Source organism: Urocitellus parryii, chromosome 6 (assembly GCF_045843805.1).
Source record: "Urocitellus parryii isolate mUroPar1 chromosome 6, mUroPar1.hap1, whole genome shotgun sequence".
NCBI classification, from domain to species: domain Eukaryota; kingdom Metazoa; phylum Chordata; class Mammalia; order Rodentia; family Sciuridae; genus Urocitellus; species Urocitellus parryii.
Genome location: NC_135536.1, coordinates 183411061 through 183423608, shown reverse-complemented (window position 1 = coordinate 183423608; position 12548 = coordinate 183411061). Strand labels below are relative to the sequence as shown.

The 12548-nt window shown below is 42.7% G+C and overlaps 1 protein-coding gene across 2 annotated transcripts in view; it reads left to right on the top strand.

The window, feature by feature from the left end:
- Ptprt (protein tyrosine phosphatase receptor type T) overlaps nucleotides 1-12548 on the top strand; it is a 1043151-nt gene that overhangs the window by 589548 nt on the left and 441055 nt on the right. The gene's annotated exons all lie outside the window — the stretch shown is intronic.

Genomic DNA, 12548 nt, shown 5'->3' with positions numbered 1-12548 from the left:
TCAGTTACATTAAGAGCTTTTATTGGCTAGTTAGTATTTCTATGCCATCATCTTGCATTGGTCCACAAAAGCATATATATTATTTCATATACATATAACTTGATGGATTTAACAGTCCCTATTAATAGATATATTAATCACTTACAGTCACTTGTCCTTATAAACATTATTTCATACTCATGTGAGTACATTAGAAGGAAAAATTCTTAGGAATAAGATGGTCCCAAGGTACTTGCAGATGTAATTTTCATAGATAAGCCAAATTATTTTCTCTGCATAGATCATTGCATGTTACACTTCTTATAGAAATATGTAAGAGTGCTGTTTTTTTCTACATCCTCATCAATACAGAATACTTTTTTTAACTTTTCCAATCTGATATGTGAAAAACTATATCCCGGTAAAATATTTTTGTATGTATGGAATTATAAATTTATTTGAGCATCCTTTCAAATGTTTATGAGCCATTTGTAATTTTTCTTTGCTGAGAAGTATCTCCTGTGTCCGTTTTTTTCTGTTTTGGGTGATTTTTCCTTATTTAACTGATTTACATTAGTTCTTTGTGTATTAAGGAAACTATGATATATATTCTTTCCAATTTAATCTTTTGACCTTGATTTATAGCGAGTTTGACCACATAGATTATTTTTAAAATTTTTATTCAATATATTTTATCAATATTTCCTCTATTGCTTTGGGTTTTTGTCTGACTTGGACCTCCCCCTCCTACAAGTTTATAAATGAAGAGTGGTTTCTGTTTACTTTTCAACTGTTTTGTCTTTTGTATTAGACTTTGAATTCTTGATCCATCTGAAGTTTCCCTTTGAGGGAGGTAGTTTTCAAATTGCACTTTCTTCTTATGTGATCACCTAGCACTATTCACTAAATAATCTACCTTTTGTTTTCATTGATTTATATTTTATCCTTATTGTATCCTAAACAATATCTTGTTCTGTTTCTGAGTTTGGACTATATTCCTGTTGTCTGCTGGTATTCCCAAATCATAAAATTTTATTTACTGAAACTTAAAATATGCTCTGATATCTTGGCTAACTAGCCACACCCACACACCCCTCCTCTTCTTTTTCAGAGTTGTCTGATATTGTTGAACATTTTTCACATGAAACTTAGAATCCTCTTATTGTGGTTGAGAGGTGGTGTCCCCAAAAGCTCACGTGTGAGACCATGCAAGAAGGTTTGGAGGAGAAATGGCCGGGCTGTAGCTCTCTGATGGGATTAACTGAGCAGAGTTGGAGGCAGGTGGGGTGTGGCTGGAGGAGGTGTGGCATTGGGGGCGTGGCTATAGGGCACGTGCCCCTCTCTGCTTCCTGATGACCACATAGGCTGCTTCCCTCTGCCACACTCTTCTGCCATGTTGTTCCTGTCTCACTTAGGGCCCTGAGGAATGGAGCCGGCTTTCTTGGTGTGACCCCTGAAACCCTGAACCCTCAAACAAACTCATCCTCCTCACAGTTATAATGGTTGGGCCATTTAGTCACAGCTACAAAAACAAACAAACAAACAAACAACTGACTAAAACACCTCTTGTTGGTGTTGGGATCACATTAAATTTGAACTAACCTGGGGAATATCAGAATCACACTGTGTGACTTCTAACTTTTAAAACATTTATCCAAGTTATCTGTGCACACACATTGTCTAATTGTTCTTCAGAGTATGATCAACGAAGTGTAGACCCCTGCACCCCTTTCACCCACTGGAACGTGCTTTTCACCAGCTTATGGTGATGTCAACACCACATCTCTGAATGTGCACTTTGTTGGTGCTGGGGTTTTTTTTCCACCCCACTATTATCTATTAACTTCTCACTGAGGAAAATTTTGCTCTTCCTGTTCCTCCACCCAACGCTCATATGGGCATCCTTTCCACCCACCGTGCCCATCCTTCCAATAAAGTTATATCCTAATTTTGGTTGGATCAACATTCAATGTTTACAATATTTTGACTATGTAAATGCCATTCAAAACTGAACCATGCAGTAAATTATGATTATTTTCCCTTTCTGCACAACTATTATGTTTTCCCTGAAGCTAATATTTGCCATGTTTATGGTTTGTTTGCTTCATTTTTATGTTTTTATTACTAATTCAGCCCAGCTCTTTGCCAATTATCTAAAGCTCTTCCCCAGATAGTCAGGATATTCAGATGCTTCAGTTATTTTTTCAATTTCTTCCTCCTACAGAAAACTCTCTCTGAGCTGCTGGCCTGCTGTGCTGAGCTTCTGCTCTCCCTGTGCCCAGGATGTGCCAAGGTCCTGGGGCCTCCGTTGTCTATCAGCCCAATGATGCTCTGTACTCCACCCCTGTGTTTGTACTGCCTTCAGTGATCATTGATCCCCTTCCTCCTGTTTTCTTGCCCCCTTGGAGGTGTGCTGTCTTCAGAGGCTTCCTAGGAAGTACATACACAAAGGCTTGCTGTATAGTCAGCCCTTGCACTAAATGAACGATTCACCCAGAATTAACTTTCCTTCACTCCTCCAAAAGTATTGTTCTTTGCATTCCACACTGAGCATTACATTTGAGAAAACTGGAGCTGTTTCTGATTCCTAATTATTGCCTGCTCTCCACTCCCTTCCCAACCTAGAACACAGTCAATGCCTCATAATTTAAGAATTTCACAGTCATCTGTCTTAATGTGGCTCAATGTTATCCCCGTATTTGGTTGAGCATATGGTGGGCTGTTTCATTCTGGCAGACCCCACCCTTCCCCTCCAGGAAAGCTTCTTGGCCACTTTGATTATTCTCTTCCTTCATTTTCTTACTTGATTTCCCCCTAAAACTTTAGGTTTTGGACATTGGAACTGCTAGATGGATTCTCTAATACCCCCATTTTCATTGTTTTCCAATTGCACTTTTTACTCTGCTTTTCAAAGAGAATTCCTCAGCTTCATCTTCTAGCTCGTTTATTGACTTTTAATATATACTATCATATTTTTAATTTCTAAAGAGCTCTTTATTGTTTTCTGGAATGTTCCTTTGTTTCCTAATATTTTGTTCACAGCTTTGCAATATGTTCTGTCATCTCTCCGGGGAGGTTAGTAATAGTGGTTTTGGGGTTGTTGTTGTTTTGTTTATAGTTGTCTCAACACTGAATAGTCCATTTCCTCTAAATTGTTTTGTTCTGCTTGTTTGTTTTGATCTCTCTCATGTTTGAGGCTTTCTCTAGATGTATACTGGTGAGAAACACTGAGACCTAGACTAAGATAAGTCTCATGGGGAGGAGGCAGATTAACAAGGCATACAGGAAATGGATATATTTATATTGATCACTGATTGAAGCTCTGGGAGATAAAGAAAGTGATGTAATTCTCTAGTTTTTTGATTCTCCAGGATCAGAAACACCCAGGGGGAGCAATGCTGTTGGGTGCAGGAGGTGTTTAATGTGGGAAACTCTTGAGTTTGGGGTTTCTGTGGCTTATAGCTATTGTCCTCCTGGGAAAAATCTGGCATAAGTAAACAATCCTGTGCATTATTTTCACTTAATTCCATAGTAATGCCATGTGCATGTTCCCTAGAGCTACACCCTTAAGCCTAGAACCACAGTAAGTGTACACCCAGGCCCATGCCCGGTCTGCAGATCGAGTCAACTAGTGGACAAATGCTGAATCTTACTGGATGCCAAGAATAGGAGTTAGGATCTGAGGTTCCAGTGGTTCAGAACAGCATAGTATCTAACTCTGAGTGTCTGTTTCTGGTAGAGGGGACTGGTAGGCACATACACAGTCCAATAGTGCTGTAGGTGGGAGTCTACGCATGTCACTCTGAGATACCAGAAGAGGGGAGTTCATGATAATTCCATGGATGGGTGATGTTTGAACCTTTTTTTGGAAAATGAATAGGAATTTGTCAAAAATACAAACAATTATGGGTAAATGGCACAAAGATCAGTGGAGAAAAGGAAATGAGGGGTGCAGGGAGGTGAGGGGAAGGAGAAGTACAGAGGACTGAATTGGAACAAGATATATTTCATGCTTTTTAACTATGTCAAAATGGATTCTACTGTCACATATAACTGAAAAGAACCAATAAATTAAAAAAAAAGAATACAACGAGTATCCAGGAGGCGAAGGAGTATCTCTATGAAGCTCAGATAGCATGATAAATAGGTGGAAGTAAGAGAGGCTGTGATGTGGGGAGGGGGAGGAGGAGGTTCTCTGTGACAAGAGACAGGGCACTGGAAGTGGCAGGTCACCATTAGTGAAGTAGCCTGTAGGAACAGCTAGAAATGGCTCTCCGCCTTTGTCTAGTAGACAATAACACTCAGAATTCATGAGCGGAATATTGGAGAACATGAAGATTCCCCTTGGAGGCCGATTGTCTCATCCTCTGTGCACTGAGCAATAATGTTTCCAACGATGACACAGGTTAATCCCCACGTGACTGGATGGATGATATTTCTGAGTGGCTAATTAATTCTGATAATCACGTCAGTGGCAATTAGCAAGATGCTCCTCTGATTAGGGGGCTGTGGTCAAGAGGCTCTTACTTGCATTTACCGAAAGATAAGTCCCCTCTGTGCAGAGCCTGTTAATTTCTGCCAATGGGGGACCTAAGATTTAGTCCAAAGACTCACCCTTTCTCCTTCCCTCCAACTTCCAGTGATTCTTATACAAGGAGAGGCATCCGATTCTCAACTAATATGGCTCAGATTCAGGGAAGACGTGGGGAAGGCAGCGTGGTGCTTGTGTCCCTTTGAGCAGCTGGGAATGTTCTGTTGGTGTGCAGTGGGAAGTGGGACCGCAGGCCAGACCGCCCTGCACAGAGCTCCGGCTTCAGCACTTAGGAGCAGTGTAACCTCAAGCACATTCCTGTTTTGTTTCTGTTTTATTTTTGTCCCTGGGCCTCACTTCTGTCTTATGCAGAATAATAATCATCATAGTACCGACTTCATAGGAATAATGTGAGTCTTAAATGTGTCAACCCACTTAAGTGTTGGGATGATGTCCGGCACATAGTTAATACTCAGAAACTATCTTCATTATTATGATGGATTAAGAGAACTTGGAGGTGAACAGTTGGTTTTCAATCCTGGATCTGAACCTTACTCACTGGTTAAGTCGCTTAAGCCAGACTTTGCCTTCATTGGCAACAAAATGAACATGATCATATGCATTTCAGTGAAAAAAAAATTTGAAAAGAGGGCATACAGAAATGTATCAGAGTAGATACACAATAAGCTTGTTTACTAACTGGTTTATTCTGAAAGAAAATGATGCACTTAATTATAAATGATGAATTAATATTATAATTATAACTAGATTTTTTTAGAGTTCTAATTTTGTAAGTACCAAAAAAAAAAAAAGCATTAATGAACCTTGGGTATCTATCTGGAAGAATGCTATAGATTTACTAGGTCCTGCCAAACTGCTCTACTAATTGTCTTCACCAGTATGTGCTTTCACCAGTGATGAATAAGTGTATGTTTCCTCTGTATCTCTCAACACTTAATATTACAAGAGTTTTTCATTTCTGCCAATCTGATGGACCAAAAATGGAATTTGATCTGCCCAATTTCTAGATAAGCTTAGTATCTTCTCATGAGTTGTGCCAGACACTTTATGCATGTCCTCATTGAATCTGGAAACAACCCAGTGGGTGGACGGTTAGCGCCTTCACTTTACAGTTGGTAATCAGAGCCCCAGAATGGTTATGGCGTCCCTACCACCAGGAATGATGGTAAAGGTTTATACACAGGATGTCGGTCTTCCCTCTCAGGTGTGCTGAGGCAGAGAGTAAAGAAGTGTTAAAAGACGGAAGGAAGAGTAAAGTTCATAGATAAGGATATTGGAGGAGGACAGCCTCTGGTTCACCAGAGTTTCCTCATTGCCAGCCGCCTGCCACTGGGTGAGACATTTAATTTCTTGAAAATATCAGTTTTGACTTCTGTAAAATCAGAATAAGATTTCCCTCATGGTGTTTCTGTGAGGATTAAAGGAGATAATGTAAAGGGTGTAGGAAGCTTTTAAGAAATGTTAGCTGTTCTTTTGAAAAAGAAAATCTGCCCAGCATATGGGGAGCTGTTGCTTATGAACTAGTTAAGGATGGCACACTTGGGTCCCTGTCCCTAGCAGAGCTCTCAGGCTTTGCCTGGGGGTGGGGGTGGGTGGTCATTCATTCTTTGCTTTTTATCTAGACTGGGAGATTTTTATATCTTCTCTGAGAGGTTATGAGAAATAACGAAACTGACCAACTTTAGTGAGACCCCGTGTACTTCCTGTTAGTAGATAGGGTAGGGATCTGTATGTGTCATTTACAAATGAGGTCACTGAGTCCCAGAGTGACGGGGCTTCTGACAGTCCCTGCAATTTGGGCCCCTGGTCTGTTCTGGCCACTTCTGTTGGTCTAGGCACTGGGTCTCTGGCTCCTGTCCCTACCCTAGTCAAGCCCATTTAAAACTTTGCTCTGACATGGGGACCACCCCCACCCAATGCAGTCTGCTTTCTTATGCAGGGCCCCATCTTTTCATGGCCATTCCCAGCCATTGACCACATGGCCAATCAACCACTTAGTCTAATCAGTATCTGCCTGGGGACATGAGCCCCCTTCCTCCTTTAAATCTTAGTACTAATGTAGCTTCCAGGACAACTGCATTTATATTGGATGCTTCCTCGGTGCCAGGGACTTGTGAGCAGCTTCTAGTTGCTGCTAGCTGTGTGACTTCAGGCAGGTTCATTAACCTCCTTTGTCTTCTGCTTCTCATCTGCATAATAGGGAGAAACAGCAGGGCTCGCCTCCCATGGGTGCTGGGAAGATTCAATGGAATAGAATAAATACATCAAGTATTTAGCATAGCACTGGATGTGGCCTGAGCATTTGGCAAACGCCAACCACCGCTGATATGCTCAGTACCACGAGGAAGTAGTGGAGGTGATCAGATGTCAGCCAGGAAGTAGAGAAATGGGCATCTAGGCCCGACTGCTGAAACAGACACAGAGTGAGGTCAGACCCTTTGATGTCAAAGCCACTATTAATGTTGATTAAGGCATGGACAGTTTTGTTTTTAGGGATGCTCCTGGGACCTCAGTTCTGTATGGTGGTGTTTTTTTTTTTTGTGAAAATCCGTGCACCTTCTCTCTGCTAGTATCTCTTTGCTAAGATCTCAAAAGAATTCTCTTGACCAGACATTGTGTGGGGAAAGCTCCCATTGGGGGCAGCCACCTGCTGGAATGTCGGACATTTCCAGAAAACATAACCTGATTTCTTTCTCTGGCCCTCATCATGACTGGCCTGAAGGGAGAAATTGCAGACACCTGTCTACCCATCTTCTCTTTCTCAGGTGGCTCTGGCCCACCCTTTCCCCGCCCCTCTCCTTGGCCAGGTGACCTGTCTTTCCTCAGTGCTTATGTGACGGTAGAAACTGCACTCTCAGAGTGGGCAGCCATACAGGAACATTCATGAGGGGCAGCGCGTATGAGCACATGGCTTCACCATGCGGCTAGTATTTGCTTGGAGGGAGAGGAAGCTGCAAGGAGCTACCAGCCCCCGGACATCTCAGGGCCACCCTTTTTTACCTTTCACCATATTCAGTGGCACAACAGCCATTGTCCCCAGTTTGCAGAAGAAGGAACTAAGGCTGAGGGACACCATGAGCCTGTCCAATGTGAAAACAGTGAGGCAGGGACAGAAAGCAGACACACCGACGGCATCTGCCACGTGGAAGATCTTCTTGAGGAAGATTATAAATCTTAAGGCATTGAATCCTCATAATGATCCTCTGAAGCAGGTGCTCAGAATTGTTCCTATTTTAGAGATGAGTAAACTGAGTCACCTAGAAACTTGTCCATGGTTACAGAGCTGGAGATGGCAAGCCAGGACATCAACCAGAGTCCAGTGTTTTTACTGTGTCTCTCAGTCACACACTCAGAGCCAGGATGCGCTGCCCTTGATGTGCCGGTCCCCAGCCTTCTCCTGGTTGGCAGGTAGCTGATTCACTGAAGAGCATCCTGATGCTTTGCCGGGTCCCTCCAAGACCTTCAGAAAGAAGAGCAAGATTCCTACAGGGACACTTCATTGCAGCCAGGAAGGACCCCAGGCTGAGAGCGGGCAGCGCACCCGCGTTTGATTACCCAGTCCTACAAAGGAACACTGGGTTTGTGGAACAGGCCAGCTCAAATTCCTCTGCTTGATTTTCTGGAATCAAATTAGGTTGGTGAATAGGCCAGTGGTGTTTTCATCAATTTCTCAGCCTTCCCTTGGAACTGAGCCTGATTTCCTTGGCCTCCCGCAATGCTGCCTGCTGTTTACTGAGCAAACCAGCTCCCAGAACCGGCCCCGCTTCAGTAATGTGGTGAGGCAACGTGGCGGAGGGAAGATTACAGGTATTAGAGGCCATTTAGGATCATTTAGAATCGAGCTGTTTTCTGAGCAGGCAATTAATCCAGTTGCATTAAGAGAGCTGTCGGGGCTCCTGTACCTCTCCCTGCGATAAGAGGGGGATTTGGAGGCTATGTTAAATGACTTGCATAACGAGCTCTGGGACTCCATGGGGCATCTTTCTTGGGGGGTGGGCCTCTCCCCTTGAGCTGTAGGTCTCCTTTGGGAAGATGTCTGTGGAGAAAGGGTCAGGTTGGTACCTGGAGCCCAGGGCTGGCTGAACATAGGCACCTCTCCAGAATCTTGAGATAGAAGTTGGGGGATGGTTTCAGGGCTGGGGAGACAGGATGCAAAGAAGCATGTACGCTGCCACATGGCCTCTTATTTTATTTAAGTTGGGATTTAAGATGGGATTGGCCACAGATGATGTAGAGGAGGACTTCTAGAATTATGCCATCTCTCTGGAAATCCTACTATGCGCTCAGCATTGGTGCCTTCATTGTTTCAGCCTCTCAAACAGCCCTAGACAGTGGGAATTATAAACCCGGAAGCGCAAAGAACTTAGTTACCAAATATGGATCTCGAACCTATGAACCCAGGCAGCTGACCCAGAATCCTAGGCTCCATACTTCCTCCAAGGCTCAGAAGCCAGGGGACTCTGTTCTTTGACCCTAAGCATTAAAGAGACAAAGGGTCACATAGCATCTAAAATATGTACCCAAACTAAGATGTGTACCATTTATCACATCCCAGTGAAGTTATTACATTGGGCAAAAGTCTATCCCACCAGAGTCTCCCTGACTATGTCTGCAGGCTGTGGGGGACAGTGACATCTATCCAAAGTAAAGGCTGTCTCCTTAGAGGGAGCCTGTCCCCCCTGGGGACACTGGGAGTCCTTGATTCTGTGCTTGTCCTTTTTGTGTGACCACATTCTTGAGCATCTACCCATAGTCTGGATTCCACCAATAGCCCCTTGCTCTCAGGGTGGGCTGCATTCCAGAATGAAACTACTGAGGGCAGAAGCCAAGGGGGCCTGGCTGCCAGGAAGCAATCAATCTGTATTTGCTAAATGAGGACCTAAGAAAGGCTGTTGAAAGTCTTATTAACATCCTCCCCAGTGAGCCAGGCACATCTGCCATTCCCAAGTAAAAATGATAATCAATAAGAAGATAATCAATTTGCAGAAGCCTACTTTCTTTCCCAACTTCTGGCGATGTTCTTTTGCCAAGTTGTGATTCCTTTTAGCAAAGTAGACTGCCCTTTGTCTGCTCTACAGGTAGATTTTCAATTTTCTGTTATCTATGTTTTTTTAAATATAAAAAGAGATATACCCATTGCCAATCATAATATTTGAGATCATCGCAGCCTAGCATAAAAAGAGAAATTTGCACCCCTGAAGGAAACCACTGGGTACTTCAACATATATTTACAGCTCTGTGACTTTCAGTATTTAAGTTACTGAATATAGATTCCAAAAGAAGGTACCTTCCTAACTGAAGTCAGGTTAAATCTACATGCCACCAAGAGGTGGCAGTAGGAGTTATTCTTGGTCATTTTAGTCCTGGTGATGTAATTGTTTACTTCTCTGTTAAGTATCTTCTATTTTTGTGATGGGTTTAAGCCATGGGATGCTGTGTCGGGCACTGTGTCAAAAAAATATTCTAGGGCTGTATTTCTCCAAGGTCTGTTGGCATCCAGTTTATCCTTGTTCTTGTTAAAAAAGCAAGTCCTTGGGCTCGTCCCCAACCCCAACAAATCAGAGGTAATGCTCCTGGTTGCACAGTTATTGCTAGATTGGATGCTTCAAGATTACTCTCCGTTCTTCCTTGTGGTGTAGACTGACAGCTTGGGGGTGATGGTGATAGACAAGCCAGTGGATCAAGAAGCAGCCGTGGTCCACAGGAAAAGCATATACCTTTTCTCAAAACTAAGAAAAAGCACAAGAAAATACTGTAATCTGTTTTAATTTTCATTCTTATAATTGACTGTACTAACTTTTCTTCCCATAATTCTGATCCTGGAAGTCATCTCCTTTGCAAAGCCTCTCCCAAGATCTCCAGAGTAAGCTAACTTTTCCCAAATCAGTGCTCACACAGCCGCCTCTACCCCCCTCCACCCTGAGCATGGTATGTGGTGATGATCCGTGTCAATGCCTCCCACCGGGCTCCATGCTCCTTGTGGGTAGTAGGCAGGTTGTGGAATACCTGGCATGCAGCTGGCATGCCATAACTAAGGAATGAACAGTTGGATAACACAAAGAGGGTTTATGGAAACAGTTGGCTAGTCCTTGCATTCTATTAAAGAAGGTGATTCTGGAAGATTTGGTCTCCCTCCAAAGATATCCCTCCTGTCTTGCTTCAGTGAGCTACTACTTATAATTTCTCTCTGCATCTGTGGAAAACAGTCTCACCAGCCTATGCACTAGCCCTCTCTTTTCTCAAGATATATGGAACCAACTAGAGCCCTGAATGGCATGAGGACATGTCACTCAGTAATGGGTTCCATATATGACAGTGGTCCCACAAGATGATATTGCCTAGTGACAGCATCACCATCTTAGTTTGTATAAACACTCTGTGATTTCACACAGTGATGAAATTGCCTAACGATGCATTTCTCAGAACGTGTCCCCATCATTAAGTAACAGATGACTGTAATAGCTAGAAACAAGCTGCAAGCCGCAGCCTTGTAAACCCATCCAGTGTGTCAGCACCGTCCAGTCTAACAGGTTAGATTTGCTCATGGACAAAGAACATTTGCAGTAACTTGTTTTAGCCTCGGTCAGTGAAGAAATGGAGAGACAAGAAAACACCATGAGGGTGGGGGCGGGGTGTTTAAGTAAATCTGTTTCACAGTGACTCCCAGTAAGGTTTCAGTGGGAAGCCTGTTTTCTGCCACGTGACAAACCCATGGATTCATCTTTTTCCCCCCTAACAAGCTAATCAGGAGCAGAGGTGATTTCTTTGAGATTTTAAAGTGTACTTTGAGCGGGGCATCAGAGGGTGTTTCCAAGCTTGAGGGTGACGACTATGGGCAGTCCCCCCTCCCACACGTCCCTCCACTGCTGTGGTCATCTCTGTTTTACATCTGTCCAAGTCCACTCGAAGGGGCCATCTCCAGGTGCCCCTCCCGTGCTGTTCATGGGGGCCTTTCCACTTTGGGTGCTCTTTCTTCCTTTGGCTAAACAGATCCTTTAACTGTTAATATCCTTTGTCGGGGTGGTTTTGATCTAAAATATTATATTCCACAAGTCTTTATGGAGGACCTACAAGGGCCACACATCATGTCAGACACTCCATCTTATAGGGTGAGGAACCTGAGTCAGCATTATGCCCTGAAATTTGAGAAAGTTAATTTATGATAAAAATCGGGTCAATTCTGTTTCACATAAAGGGTCATAAACTTCTCTACGTTTTTTTTTTTTTTTTCCTACAGAGTTAGACATGGCAGGAGGCATAAAAGGATTCAAAAAAGACAGTTGTGACAAACTGATGAGTGACGGGACCATAAGTGGATAGTGGTCAGGATTTATGAACCAAAAAAAAAAAAAAATGGGGGCACAAAGACTGACAGGTGAGATGTACTTTCTAAAAGCAAGGGCTCAGCCTTTTTAAAAAATGAGACTAACCCAGAAAAATCCAGGACATATGGCCAAGTTCTGGAATGTAGGTGATAGAAGCATCTAAAATATAATGCAATTGATTTTTTTTAAAACAAACATTTTTAGATGTAGATGGACACAATACCTTTATTCTATTTATTTATTTTTATGTGGTGCTGAGGATTGAACCCAGGGCCAGGCAAGCACTTTACCACTAAGCTACAACCCCAGCCCATGCAATTGATTTTATATCTTGGTATATATACATTAGATATTTAAGCTATGACCCTGTGAAGGATCAGATAGTGAACTGTATTTAATGACTTTCTAGAGTTTGTACTTAATTTTAATAAGGACTACTTAAGGCTTTGGTCATTCTAAGGATGAAGCTTGGGATTATGTGTTAACATAAAAATGATCCAGCTGAGACCAATCCAAGATATGCAGGCCAGGGCATCAGTAATAGTAAGGGCTACAATTGTTTTTATGGCTTCATATAAGTAGAATTGAATTTCAGGAGCTCTTATCTTTGGTGTAAAATTTCTAACCATTTTGTACTCTTCATCTAGCAGAACATACTTATTGTGCACCTTCTGTGTGCCAGGCACTATGAG